Source organism: Euprymna scolopes, chromosome 9, assembly GCF_053919585.1.
Source record: "Euprymna scolopes isolate OS-2025 chromosome 9, ASM5391958v1, whole genome shotgun sequence".
Taxonomy (NCBI): Eukaryota; Metazoa; Mollusca; class Cephalopoda; order Sepiida; family Sepiolidae; genus Euprymna; species Euprymna scolopes.
In genome coordinates, this window is record NC_136490.1 from 124,453,852 (window position 1) to 124,470,142 (window position 16,291).

Genomic DNA, 16,291 nt, shown 5'->3' on the forward strand with positions numbered 1-16,291 from the left:
TATATTATTTTAAATATTAATATTTATTTTTAATAATAAACACATATTATTTTAAATATTAATATTTATTTATAATAATAAACACATTTTATTCTACTTTAAATATTAATATTTATTTTTAATAATAAAAACAATTTTATTTGAATATTAATATGTATTTTTAATAATAAACTCATTTTTATTTTAATAATTATTTTTAATACTAACTCATTTTATTATTGTAAATGTTAATATTTATTTTTAATAATTATTGTTATTTAATAATAATATCTTCTATTTTTTTACTGTTTATGTCTAACTTTTATCGACTTTTTCTTTTTTAATAGCATATTCTTTAAATGAATAGAAAAATAATTTCCCAAATTTTAGACCCCGGTTATTTGGCTGATAGTCGATAAAAATGATTAAAAGAGAGATTCATGAACATTAACGTTGTCATATAAAAAGAAAATGCTAATAAGAAGTGTTTTTAATCAATGTAACATATTTATTCAACTCTGTCATATATTTGTTTGATGACAACTTTTTCGAATCTGTGTACAGTAAAAACGATATACTTACATAGGATTTTGAAAGCATTTAAACTGTCGAAGAGTTTTATTATAAATAAAAGAGTTTAGTTTGTTGAACTTAATGGACTTTTTTGTTGTATCTATTAACTGTTTATTCTTTTTATCAAACAAAAAGAGAATTTTTATATTGACATGTGATGGACTGTTTTTCTAACATCGAAATTTTAAAATTAGTTTTATTTAAAAAAAAAAAAAAACTCGCCATTAGTGGACGGTCAAAAGACAAATATATAACAAATAAATGTGAGGAAAGGCAAGATAAGTTACTTTTCTATCCAACTGGATATATTTTTTGTGTTTTTATTCAATGTAACATATTTATTCAGCTCGAAAAACATACAGTGTTTACCGATGTATTCGAAAAATGCCACCAGTTGTTTACATAGCCATTTGCCGGAAGTGACGGTTTTTTTTTATATAAGTTTTATTCAAACAGGCTTTAAGTTCAAATTAATGGACTTTTTTTTGTATTTAACAACTGTTTTATTCTTTATGGACTCTTTTTCGAACATCGAAATTTTAAAATTAGTTTTATTTAAAAAAAAAAAAAAAGACGGTGTTGTTTTTTTAATTGAATTCTACACTTTTTCAACAAACTGTTACAGACATAATGGACTGTTTGTCAAACATCGAAATTTTAAAAATAAAGTTTTTAGTTTTATTTAAAAAAAAAAAAAAAGACGGTGTTGTTTTTTTAATTGAATTCTACACTTTTTCAACAAACTGTTACACTGGACTACCCCCCAAAAAAAAACTGCGAATAAAATATATAAAACTCGTAATTTCTGTTTTTAAAGTGGGTTGTTTATTTTCCTTATGAAATATACTTCCAAAATAAACTATTACAGTCGTTTAAAACATAATAGAAGTATTATTTTTTATTTTTTAAAAACAATGTTTACAAAATGTCTAAGCGCGTTTCTTCCGGCCGGCTGCGAATAGCATAAATAAATAACTGTTGCCAGAATTTATCGCATTTTTATTTTTTAATAGCATTTTTTTAATAGCATTTTCTTAAAACGAATAGAAAAATAATTTCCCATGAAAAAAAAAAAAAGAAAATGCTATTAAATATAATAAAAATTACTGAGATAAAAATATAAAAAATACGTACGTAACATCAAAAACACACCGAAGAAAGTGTGTGTGTGTGTGTGAGAGAGAGAGGGAGGGAAGAGGAAGCGGTGTATGTTGAATTTTGTTCCTTTTCGAAGCAGCACAAAAATTAAGTGTTTCCATAGTAACCAAACCGGTGCACACTGAACGTTGACGTCACGTCACGTGACATGACTAAGTGTTTTTAAACGAATAGAAAAATAGAAAGAGGGTGATAGAGAAAGTGAGAGAGAGAGAGAGAGAGAGTAAGTGTGAGAGAGAGAGACGGTGTTGGTTTTACTCCCCCCCCCCCTTCCAGCTTAAGAGGTATGAGGTCACGTGGTAATATACAAAATGGCTAATTATTTTACATTACATAAATATTACGATATTTTTATAATCGTCTAATATTTTGAAAGGTGAATTTTTTTATTCCCGTACATTTTTTCCTGACATTTTTCGTTAAAACTCTTGTATAAATAATATTTTTAACCAGGTAATAACGATGGAAACATTGGCATAAAGTAAAAAAAAAGATATAACTGAGCCGAAGAGAAAAATGCAAAAGTATCGGAGAAAGATTTTTTTATTAACAATTGTTCGCCATTAGTGGACGTTGACGTCACGTCACGTGACATGACTAAGAGTTTTTTTTTTTTACGTATTAATTACATTGGATCATTCAAGAATTACGTAATAAAAAGCATTACAATGACAGTTTTTTTTGGGACCCCCTTGGAGATAACTGATACGTTTACCCCTTTCTCCTCGTCCGTTTGACGTGAAATTTCGATATTTGTCATCCGGGACACGGGGCTTCGATATGATACCAAATTTATCAAGTCTGGTTGTGTCTTTCAAAAGTTTTAGCGTTACATACAAACATACAAACTCACAGACATTTGGGATTTATATATATAGATGTATAGTGTATGTATTTAGCAGTAACCTCTACATTGAAAGTGTCTGTCTGTCTGTGTGTCTGTGTGTGTACATTTCCCTACGCAATAACTGTCAATTTTAAGTCTACAAACGCGAAATTTGATATACAGGGTACTAAGATTTGGGAAAATCGATGTGATCGGTTTTCGGCCAGAAATTTGACAATTAAGGGGTCAAACGTTCAACGATTTAACCTTTGAGAAATCTACCAAACTCCTCCTCCGACAATTTTGGGTCTAAACACTTGAAATTTTATATATAGGTTCCTTGGACATGGATCTAACTTAATAACTTAATTTGAGCCCAAAACAATTAATTTTAAGGGGTTATAATAGAATTGACCACCTCTTTTTTTTTTTTTTGTTGCTCAACATACATCTCCAAATACCCGGGCAACGCCGGGCATCCATGCTAGTATATATGATGTATTACAGACGCCTAGCACAGCATTGATACCGTCGGTTTTAAATTCAACAGAGAGGATCAGCCCAGGAGCATGAAAACAATAGGCAGTAGTAGATCATCATAGCCTCGACTTAATTTCATAAATCCAGCAAGGAAAATCCTTTACGACTTACTCATGCTGTAAATATTCGAAAAATACACTGATGAAAGCACCAAACGAAAAACAATTAGGACAGACGATTAAAATACTAATACTATTCCCAATACAATTGATGACAGAGGCTGAGGAGAATACACAAATCAAAGAAAAGTGCTGTTCCCCTTCCCTTATTGGTTTTAGACAATTTCTGAACAATAATACATTATATATATATATATATAATTATTTTTTTACTATAATAATTAAATATCTAAAGAAGCTAGTGTTTCATCCTTTCGGAAATCTTTATTACAGGGTGCCACGATTCACACTAGCCGACAGATTCGAACTCGGCAACACGAGCCATCTCGGGCTCGATTAGCAAAGACCGCATCCTATCAGCTACCATTAACTGCGTGAAATAATGTTGAATTTAAACAATTTAATTTTAAATGTTCTTTACGTCAGTCACACACACACACATATATATATATATTATATATATATATATATATATATACGAAGTTAAAGGTATTCATGAGGGTAGACTAATTAATTAAAACGAGGTTATTAAGAGTACTCAATAAAAAAGAGCAAAATATTATATTTTTTATTTATATAGACAAATATTTCATAGTCGTAAATTCAACAATCGGTTAGAAAGAACCAAAATCCTCGCCAAACAATGTAATATATATAAAATGCTAATATATGAATGTGTATATATATACGCGCGCGGGTGCACACACACACACATCATACCCAGTTGTGTAAGTACCAATGATCCCCTCACCCCCACTCAAGTAAGAGTAAAAAAGGAAAAAATGAGAAAAACAAAGAAAGATAAATAGAAACACAAGCAGAGAGAGAGAGAGAGAGAGAGAGAGAGAGAGAGAGAGACATAAGACATCAGTCAAGCCCAATGAACCATTAATAAAAATTGGACATACGAATGAAAAGTAGAATCGTTTACACATGTTTCCATATCTCGGAACATTTCAAATGAACGACGAAAATGTTCTTTTACATTTTTAACACGTTTTGAATATATTCTAGTCATTTTAAATACTGTCTGAAGAGGACGCTTCACAGAACGTCTGAAACGCGTTAAAAACTATTTCATTGATTTATAAACATTATTATAATGATCTAAACATAATTTTCAATGGAAAACCAAAACACGGAATAATAAAATAATGTTAAAATATACACATTGTTGGTGACCACCCCCTTATATATATATATATATATATATATATATATATATATATATATATATATATGTGTGTGTGGGATGAAAATAAATTTAGTTCATAATTATAAGAGATAAATTTAATATTTTCTTTAATCATAACTTACAAGGGGCGTGGAATAAGTAATGCCCCTGACCCACTTCCCATAGTAGTAGAGCAACGAAACTTGGCACAGTTATTAGTCTTTCTCTACATAAGAATCACCTAGAGTTATGCATTTCTCCCATAGTTTGATGCAGCTCTGGAGACCGTTTTTGTAGAACACCCCAGGTTGGTCCTCCAACCACGTGACTTCAAAAATCAAGGCTGCATAATCTGGGAAACGCTTTCCTTTCAAAAACAACTTCATTGCTGGGAAGAGGTGCAAGTCAGAGGATGCAAGATCAGGAGAGTAGGGAGGATGGGAGAGGATTTCATAACCACATGCCCGTGCTTCAAGTCTGGCGACATGCGAGTTGTGGACCGGAGCGTTGTCGTGCAGTAGGAGGGTAACTTTGCTGATCTTGCCCCGCCTCTTGTTTTGGTAGCTTCCCTTAATTTCCTCAAAAGGGAAGCATAATAGGCTCCTGTAATTGTAATACCCTTTGCCAGGAAATCTGTCATCACTACTCCGTCCTGGTCCCAGAAGACTGTGAGCATGACCTTGCCAGTGGAGGACTGCACCCTTACCTTCTTTGGAGGTGGTGAGTCCAAGTGTTACATAGTGTTATCATTGAAGTTCTCACTAGAGTTATCATAGAGGGGCACCAAATTGACGTTTGGTGTATAACATAAAAGGGGAGGACCATAATTGTATTTGTTGTCATGGAATGATTATTATTAGAATGAAAGGAGATTCCGCGTGCATATGATCGTCTAGTTTCATATGCGGTTGTGTGTGTTCATCTCTAATTGTTCATATGCTTTTGTGTGTGTGTGTTACATGCATTTTCTTCGACATACCTTACTTCATGTGTCGTCGATGTTGATCCATCTGGAATTCATCTTCTCTTAGAGTGAGACTGGTACCTGTTAGACGAAGATTTATCACTCCAAGACGATGAATGTGTTTTATAGTTTTTATTTTCCTTCCAGATGTCGACACAGAATATGGAAGTAAATCTTGCTTGCTTTGAACACGTCAGCGTCCCCCACTCCCAGTGAAGGGGAGGGAACAGCTATTAAGCCGTCCGTCTTCTTCAAAGCCCAAATCCAGTCTCACAGATCTAGCCAACCTGACCACGTCACTCATACGTAATCTGGTCAGCTGACCTTCGGTTCTGGTAAACGTGTCTACACTCCACGTTTACTTCTCTCTCTCTCTTTCTCTCGCAATCCATTCTGTAACACAAGTGCTTCCACTGCATTGACTGGGCTTTGGTCTCTGGATCAGAGTGATGAACCCAGGTTCCATCCTGTGTGATCAGTCTTTTGAAAAACTTTGACTCATCTTCTTGACACATCTCCAAATTCATCCTCAAGCACTCGATGTGTTCTCGCGTTTGGAATGGTGTGAGCAACCTGTGAATCCATCTAGCAGACACCTTATGCATATGCAAATGGTCATGAATGATAGTTTCCACAGACCCTGTACTAATCATGGGCTATTTGGCGAATAGTATTGCGCTGATGTTCCAAAATGGCAGCCTCAACTTGACAGACAGATGCCTCATCAATTCCAGAAGGGGGGGGGGCGACCAAGCCTGGGAGCTGTTTCCACAGACTCCTGACCATGTTTGAATTCACGATGCCAGCGTTTTCCAAGGTCATATGATGGGGCATTATCAACATAAGTTTCTTTCATTTCATCAAAAGTCTCCTGTGGTGTGCGTGCTTTCAAATACAAAACCGGATCACTGCTCGACATTCAACAGGCTCCATTTCACACCTGACTCAGTTCAAACACCTGTAAAACAGAAATCACAATTAGTTCAGAGCTGTAATTTGCAACATAACTCGTAGAGATATAAATCATTGCATATGCAAAATTTCAGCTAGATCAGACAACTGGAAGTGGGTCAGGGGCATTACTTATTACACGCCCCTCGTAGATGAGTAAGCGGACACACACACGCACACACATATACACAAATGAAAGAAACATGCTGTTCCCTTTCCCGTGTTCGTTTTAGACAATTTCTGAACAATAATATATATATATGGATTTGTTCCTTGCTAATGGAGTCGGAGATGATTTCGTTGCCAGGTTCGAATCTCAGAACCGGCGGTAATCGTGACACCCTGCATTGATAATTCCTGAAAGGATAAAACACTAGTGTCTGTAGATATTTAATATATATATATATATATATATATATATATATATATATATATATATATATATATATATATATATATATATATATTTAAAATAACCAATAACTCCAGATCCGACGAACAGATAATTCTATAACGGTAAAGAGACCGAATTTAATACCACTAGATTATTTACGATAAACCCTCCCACCCCACCCCACCCCACTGGCAATTATAGTGTTGTCCGGTATAAACTCGGTTATAACGACTTGATGATATTTGTTGTCCGAAATTTAAGTTGGGTGTACGTATTCCGAAGTACCTGTTTATCCAAATTACTTATAAATAAATGAGATAGCATTAAGAAAGTTTTTTTTCTGCAGATAATACATTAGTTATTAAACTGATATAAGTTAAAAAGATCAAATACTACCACTAGACATTATTAGATTTAATATAAATTAACACGAAACTTTAAAATAATAACTATTTTATTTATTTATTTATTTATGCGTGCATGAAAGTACTTTTGTGCACGGAATGAATAAAAGTATATATTAACCGAAACTAAATACGTCCTATGGAATTGGGAGCGACTAATAATGCAATTTTCTGCATCTTAATCAATTAGGAAGTGAAATATTAGTGAGCAAAATAACAACGACCGCTATAATCACCAATAAAATTAATTACATAATAATACATAAAATATTAACTACATAAGAATCATTTTTTTGAATTCATAGTAATATATTACAAATACAATATAGAAGATTTAAACGTATTATAAGATAATATTTATTTCAAAATAATTTTAACATGAAAACATACAGATAGTTTTAAAACTTTGTATATAACTTTTATATATATATATATATATATATATATATATATATATATATATCTTTTAATAGACTTAACTCCATGACGCGCGTATAATCTTCATTTTCTATCCTTTCCCTTCTCTTTCCATGAGAGTCTAGACTAAATTAAACCATATGACAGGCAGCGGATGGTCACTCACTTCTCTTCCTTCTTCTCTTTCCCTTACGCTCAGCCGATTGTCAGTTTATTCCCTCTTCTTCCTAGGTTAGTAAACGCGTGTCAAGTCATTTACGGGTAAGAACGTGCATATTTAGGTGTGTGTGTGTGTTTTTGTCTGTTGTTACGTCGGGTTACCGGACAGTCGTTTAAGTGTCATAATGTTCTTGTTTTTTAAAAAAATCCCTCCCATACTAACTTAATTCCCACCCTCTCTATAAAATGTATTAAGTGGATTGCTACTACCACCCCCTCTGGGTTTTGACGGTCGGGGCTCGATTCTTTTTCTTTCTTTATTTCAGTATCAAAAATGTAATTGTCTAGTTTAGATGCTTGAAAATACCATAAGGTTGAAATAAATTATTGTATCGACAATTATGTAATTTCCGTGTAATATTTTTATGTTATTGCTCTGTTTACCACATTGAGTTCTCATACCCGAATTTCCTCCTGGAATTATTCCATTATAACACACACACACATATATATATATATATATATATATATATATATATATATATATATATATATGATGTCCGTCTATCGATCTCGATGAATAATACAAAACATGATTGATGATGCTGTGACTTGCCCATGAAATTATACATGAATCTCTTGTCTACGGCATAATCACGTTGACACATCGGCTCTCGTTAGATCACCGTAGTTAAGCAACCATGAGCCTGGCCGGTACCAGATGGGTGACCATGTCAGTTCTCTCTGCTTATCTTGGCATTGTATCCAGTCGTCCTGAAATGTCTGCTTGCCACTGGTATTTAACAGTGCCCACTCAGGAAAGGTGTAGCTGGAGATTGTGCAACTTTTGTCAGAAAAAAATTCGACAATCACAGTATCATATAATATATATGATTTTACTCTATACAATTGTATATAGAAATATTCCAATATGAGATGTAAATAAATTTAGTTCATATATACATATTAAATTCCTTTTATCATAATTTTTATGAGTAAACAGTCATTATATATATATATATATATATATATATATATATATATATATATATATGAGAGAGAGAGATCCAAGCTCTGTAAGTGGATATTTATCGGGCTAATAAAAAGCACTCCCCTGTCCTCCTTTGATAAGAAGCATTATACCTAGGTATTTCGAAGCTTAAAGTACATTTATACCAACCCTTATTCATGTATATTCCTTATTGATGATTATTAAATGTATATACTTTCGTAATGTAAATTTTTCTTTATATATATATGTGTGTGTATGTGTTATACGAGAGAGCATATTTTAATTTCATGAGACACCCGTTTGCAAGTGTTGTCTGTATCTATGTTTTCGTCATGAAAAGAAAATGATGACCATCATTTTAGTTTCTGGTGATTTCGACATCCAGCATTTATCATGCAGACAAAGTCAGAATTGCCGTTTAAGCAATTTCAAAACTTGTTTTTCAAATATAAAAGGAGGGGAAAAAAGAAAGAGGACAGAACTATAAATAAAACTTTTCAGTGCAAGAATCAATTCCACTTTCTGAAATTGCTTCGACTTCAGTGTGGCAGGTTCCATCATCTCGGTCATCAAGGCAAGACAAGATCAAGCCTTGATGGGGAAACAGCTTAATAAAGACAAGGCACAAAGAATGCGTAACTTTGAAAATTGGAAATCTCAATATGGTTGACGGATTGCAAGTGAATCAATCCGGAAGAAGAAAATAAAAACATTAATGAGGGAAAAGGATGGAGATGTTGGGATGGGAGGGGTGTGTGGAGGGATGAGATTGTCAGGAATGGATAGTGCGACAGACGTCATGTCAGTATTATTTCGTTTTATTATTGCTATGTCGGATGCTTACATTTACTCTTAGCTTTTCAATTCTTTACCACTTTTCTGATTTCTTTCTCTCATTCCCTTCTCTCTATGGAAACCACTGTTTTTCTTTTACGTTTTATCTAAAACTTGTTCTCTCTCGCATGCATATATATATATATATATATATATATATATATATATATTTACTATGGTAATTACATACCTACAGTCACTAGTGTTTCATCCTTTCAGGAATCTTTAGTGCAGAGTGTCACGATAAACACCAGTCGATAGATTTGAACCCGGCAACACAAACCATCTCTGGCTTTATTAGCAAAGACCATATCCAATCGGCTACCATTAACCGTGTGAAATAACGTTGAAATTTTACATTTTATTTTAAATGTTTATGCTTCCGTCAGTCAGAGTGATCTAATTATTATATGATGATCTATGCATTAGAGCTAAATTAACCAAATTAATTCAACTGAAAGTGCTCAATGATAAGAAACGAGTTTTCTTAAAGGGCTGACATAATTATTTACTATAATAATTAAATACCTACAGACACTATACATACATATATATATATATACTTGCGACTTACGTGAACTAGATAAACCAAGGCATCCCACATATCAGCAGAAAAAATAAATAAGAAATAATAATAATAATAATAATAATAATAATAATAATAATAATAAAGACAACAAAATAGAGAACATACAAAATTTAAATAGCGCACGCTTAAGCAACAAGTTATAAACTAATATATATATAAATAAATAAATAAAAATAAATAAAAATCTAAACATGTTAATTACCTAATCAGACCACACATAACTCCTCCCCTCCTTACATTTGCTCCGAGGCCCCACACAGCTATCCAAATTCCGCTCCACCATCTAGCATGCTTTGAATCGATCTGTTACGTCCACCATTTGAAAAGGGAATCTTTTTCCGAAATTAATAATGGATATTGTCGCAGACATAACAAGTAAGACATTTTTACCTAATACAACTGAATATATATATATAAAGATATATATATATATATATATATATATATATATATATGTACTTGTTGATTTGTAAATCGCCACTTGTTCTCCTCTTCTTTTACCAACAACGACTATATTTCATTCCTCACATTGTGATAGCCTTCTAAATCTCTACTACATACCTATCCCACACAATGCTTCAAGCAAACTACCTATCAATCATATATATATATGTATATATATATATACTAGCAAAAGTACCCGTCGTTGACTGGGTTCAAAAACAGCCTACACAAAATGGACTGATTTATGAAAGTATGATAGGTTATGAAAAGGAAGGGTTGTAAAGAGATAGCTTCGAATTTGGGGGTATCAAAACCAAAGCAAAATATGATGAAAGTAAAAATAAAATAGATAAACCCCATAATTTATTATATCATACCTGTTTACACTGAAACACTTATCACAATATTCTGTGGATCTATATTAAAAAACCTTGTTGAACTTTGTGACATATTTCCATTCTATGGAGGTCAGGCCCAAACGAACACCCCCATAACTTTATTATACCATATTTCTTCAAACTGAAACATAATTATCAAAGTATACTTATGCAGATAGATATAAAAAGTCTTTATTAGAGTGTGTGCCTATTTCCATTCTATGGAGGCCAGGCGTGAACGAAGACCCCACAATTTTATTATACCATCCCTATTTAAGTTAAAACATACTTATCAAGGTATTCGTATATACATCTATATCAAAAACATTTGTAAACGTTTTTTTTTAATTTTTAAATTTTTTATTTCCATACTTTGTGGACCAGGAGCGTACGCAAACACCACAATTTTGATGAATCATCATTATGCCAGATCAAACATATCCATTCCTGTGTCTCGATACATCTTCTATCATTATATGTGATCAGTTTTCTATAATAGTCCACCATATAGGCGCCTATTCGTGACCAGACACACACACAGACGGTCAGCTTTATATATATATATATATATGTATATATATATTCTTGTGAACTTGGTTTAGAGAATCCAAGAAGAGAAATATATATATTTAAATTTAAACGAGAGTAGTTACAAAAAATGTTTATGTTTTTTGTATACTTATTTCATTATTTGTTTGTAAAACATAATTATCTACTGACACAAAAAATATTTCAATAATTTGAAAAATGAAAATATGCGCCTGAAGAGTCCTAGAGTGGATGAAACACGGAATATTCAGTGTAGCTTAATCGCCATATATATTTTATAGCTTACAACCTAGCTCTACCTACGTATTGAGCACTTGAATAAATACTTAAAGTTTATGCATAAATTTATACTTTCGTATATTAATTTTATGTGAGTAAATATATATATGTATATATATATATATATATATATCATAGCTATTAACAAAGGAAGACTGAGTTTTCTTTTGTATCCATGGTATAAAGAACGGAGGGTAAACATTTAATGAATGTTAAAAAAAAAAGATTAACAAATAAGGGGGTAGCTTCAGCTTACCGTCTTTCGCCCTTACTTCTTAAAGCCGAATCGAGAACAAAAAACAATAAAAAGCCTTAATCAAAGCTGATCTTCGCAAAACCACACGAGAAGTTGGTGTTGAATGTGAGGTCGACCACTCTACAGTCGTTCGCCATTTAAAGCAAATAGGGAAGTCAAAAAAGTTGGATAAATGGGTGCTGCATGAACTGAACGATAATCAAAAATATCATCATTTTGAGGTGTCTTCTATGCTCCTTCAACAAAAACGACCCATTTCTCAAGTGGATTGTGACGTGTGATGAGAAATGGATCCTCTACGACAACCTGCGACGTTCAACACAATGGTTGGATGCCGGAGATGCTCTACAATACTTCTTGAAGCCGAAATTGCCCCCCAAAAAGGTTATGGTGACTGTTTGGTGATCTGCGAAACGATTACGGCGGAGAAGTTCTGCCGACAAATTGATGAAATGCACCAGAAACTCCAACATATATGCCTGAGATTGGTCAATATGAAGGGACCAATTCTCCTCCATGACAAAACTCTCCCGCATTTTGCTCAACTGATCCTGCAGATGCTGAACGAATTGGGCTACAAGACTCTGCCTCATCCACCAGATTCATCAGTCCTCTCTCCCACCGATTATCACTTTTTAAAGCATCACGACAACTTCCTGTGCAAAAAATGCTTCAAAAGCTGAGATTATGCCAAATCGGCCTTCAATAATTTGTCGATTCCAGAACTCCGAATTTCTATGCTAATGGGCTAAATAAACTTGTTTTTCGTTGGCAAAAAGTGTGTCGATTCTAATGATTCTTATAATAAAGTTTGTTATGAAAGAAGTTATGATCTATTGAAGTTGAACGTCAATAAACGACATTATTTTGCATCAACCTAATAATTAATGAACGTTCGTTTTTCAAAGGAATAGTCCAATTAGTTAGCCTTCATAAAGTCGCTTGCATACCCATGATTAAGTAAGTTTGTTTCAATAATTTTTAATACTCAATGTAGGCTTTTAATATCAATGTCGGTGCGACAAAACCTCAACTTTATATATATATATTTATATATATATATATATATATATATATATATATATATATATATATATATATAATGCTGTTTAAATTCCATTGGCGTTCTTTACATGTAAATAACAATATATATTTTTTCAGTTTGAAATTCAACATATCGCAGAATAAGCTGACAGCACTAAGAAAGTCAAAATTACAAAAGGGGATGTAACAGCGAAAAAAAAATAACTTAAATTTAAAGTCAGCTATTTACCATATCGCTAATTATTTTTCTCTGAAAAAAAAAGGCCAAATTTCTTAAACTCCATGTAATAAGAAACTAACCCGTTGTATCTTGTATTCCTTGTTAACAAAAAATAAATTTAGTAAATGTTATTTTGCGTGATTAAGTTCCCATCATATATTGATGCTCTATCTTGAGTATTGAGCTATATGTTTTCAATATAGGATAAAACTATAAACGTAATAACAATATTTATATTTTCGCTTGGAAATTTGAAATATATATATGTGTTCATATGTATATATATATATTTATAGCTAATATATAAATATATATATATATATATAGCTAATATATAAATATATATATAGCTAATATATAAATATATATATAGCTAATATATAAATATATATATATATATATATATATATATAGCCAATATATAAATATATATATAGCTAATATATAAATATATATATATATATATAGCTAATATATAAAAATATATATATATAGCTAATATATAAATATATATAGCTAATATTTCCATATATAGCTAATATATAAATATATATATATAGCTAATATATAAATATATATATATATAGCTAATATATAAATATATATATATAGCTAATATATAAATATATATATATAGCTAATATATAAATATATATATATAGCTAATATATAAATATATATATAGCTAATATATAAATATATATAGCTAATATATAAATATATATATAGCTAATATATAAATATATATAGCTAATATATAAATATATATATAGCTAATATATAAATGTATATATATAGCTAATATATAAATGTATATATATAGCTAATATATAAATATATATATAGCTAATATATAAATATATATAGCTAATATATAAATATATATAGCTAATATATAAATATATATAGCTAATATATAATATATATAGCTAATACATAAATATATATATATAGCTAATATATAAATATATATATAGCTAATATATAAATATATATATAGCTAATATATAAATATATATATAGCTAATATATAAATATATATATAGCTAATATATAAATATATATATATAGCTAATATATAAATATATATATAGCTAATATATAAATATATATATATAGCTAATATATAAATATATATATATAGCAAATATATAAATATATATATATATAGCTAATATATACATATATGTATATATAGCCAATATATACATATATGTATATATAGCCAATATATAAATATATATATAGCTAATATATACATATATATATATAGCTAATATATACATATATATATATAGCTAATATATACATATATATATATAGCTAATATATACATATATATATATAGCTAATATATACATATATATATATAGCTAATATATAAATATATATATATATATAGCTAATATATACATATATGTATATATAGCCAATATATAAATATATATATATAGCTAATATATACATATATATATATAGCTAATATATACATATATATATATATATATATAGCTAATATATATATATAGATAGCTAATATATATATATATATATATATAGCTATTATATATATATAGATAGCTAATATATATATATATATATATATCTAATATATATATATATATATATCTAATATATATATATATATCTAATATATATATATATATCTAATATATATATATATATATATCTAATATATATATATATATATATATATATATAGCTAATATATATATATATATACATCTAATATATATATATATATAGCTAATATATATATATATATATATAGCTAATATATATATATATATATATAGCTAATATATATATATATATATATATATATATATATATATATAGCTAATATATAAATATATATATAGCTAATATATAAATACATATATATATCTAATATATAAATATATATATAGCTAATATATAAATATATATATAGCTAATATATAAATATATATATATAGCTAATATATAAATATATATATATATATCTAATATATAAATATACATATATATATCTAATATATAAATATACATATATAGCTTATATATAAATATATATATAGCTAATATATAAATATATATATATAGCTAATATATAAATATATATATAGCTAATATGTATATATATAGCTAATATATATATATAGCTAATATATATATACATATATAGCTAATATATATATATATAGCTAATATATATATATAGCTAATATATAAATATATATATATAGCTAATATATAAATATATAGCTAATATATATATATATATAGCTTATATATATATATATAGCTAATATATATATATAGCTTATATATATATATATAGCTTATATATATATATAGCTAATATATATATATAGCTAATATATATATATAGCTAATATATATATATATATAGCTAATATATATATATAGCTAGTATATATATAGCTAATATATATATATACAGCTAATATATATATATACAGCTAATATATATATATAGCTAATATATATATATAGCTAATATATATATATAGCTAATATATATATATATAGCTAATATATATATATATATATATAGCTAATATATATATATATAGCTAATATATATATAGCTAATATATATATATAGCTAATATATATATATAGCTAATATATATATATATAGCTAATATATATATATATAGCTAATATATATATATAGCTAATATATATATATAGCTAATATATATATATAGCTAATATATATATATATAGCTAATATATATATATAGCTAATATATATATAGCTAATATATATATAAATATATATATATAGCTAATATATATATATATAGCTAATATATAAATATATATATATAGCTAATATATAAATAAAGAGATATATAGCTAATATATAAATATATATATAGCTAATATATAAATATATAGCTAATATATATATATAGCTTATATATAAATATATATGTATAGCTAATATATAAATATATATATATAGCTAATATATAAATATATATATAGCTAATATA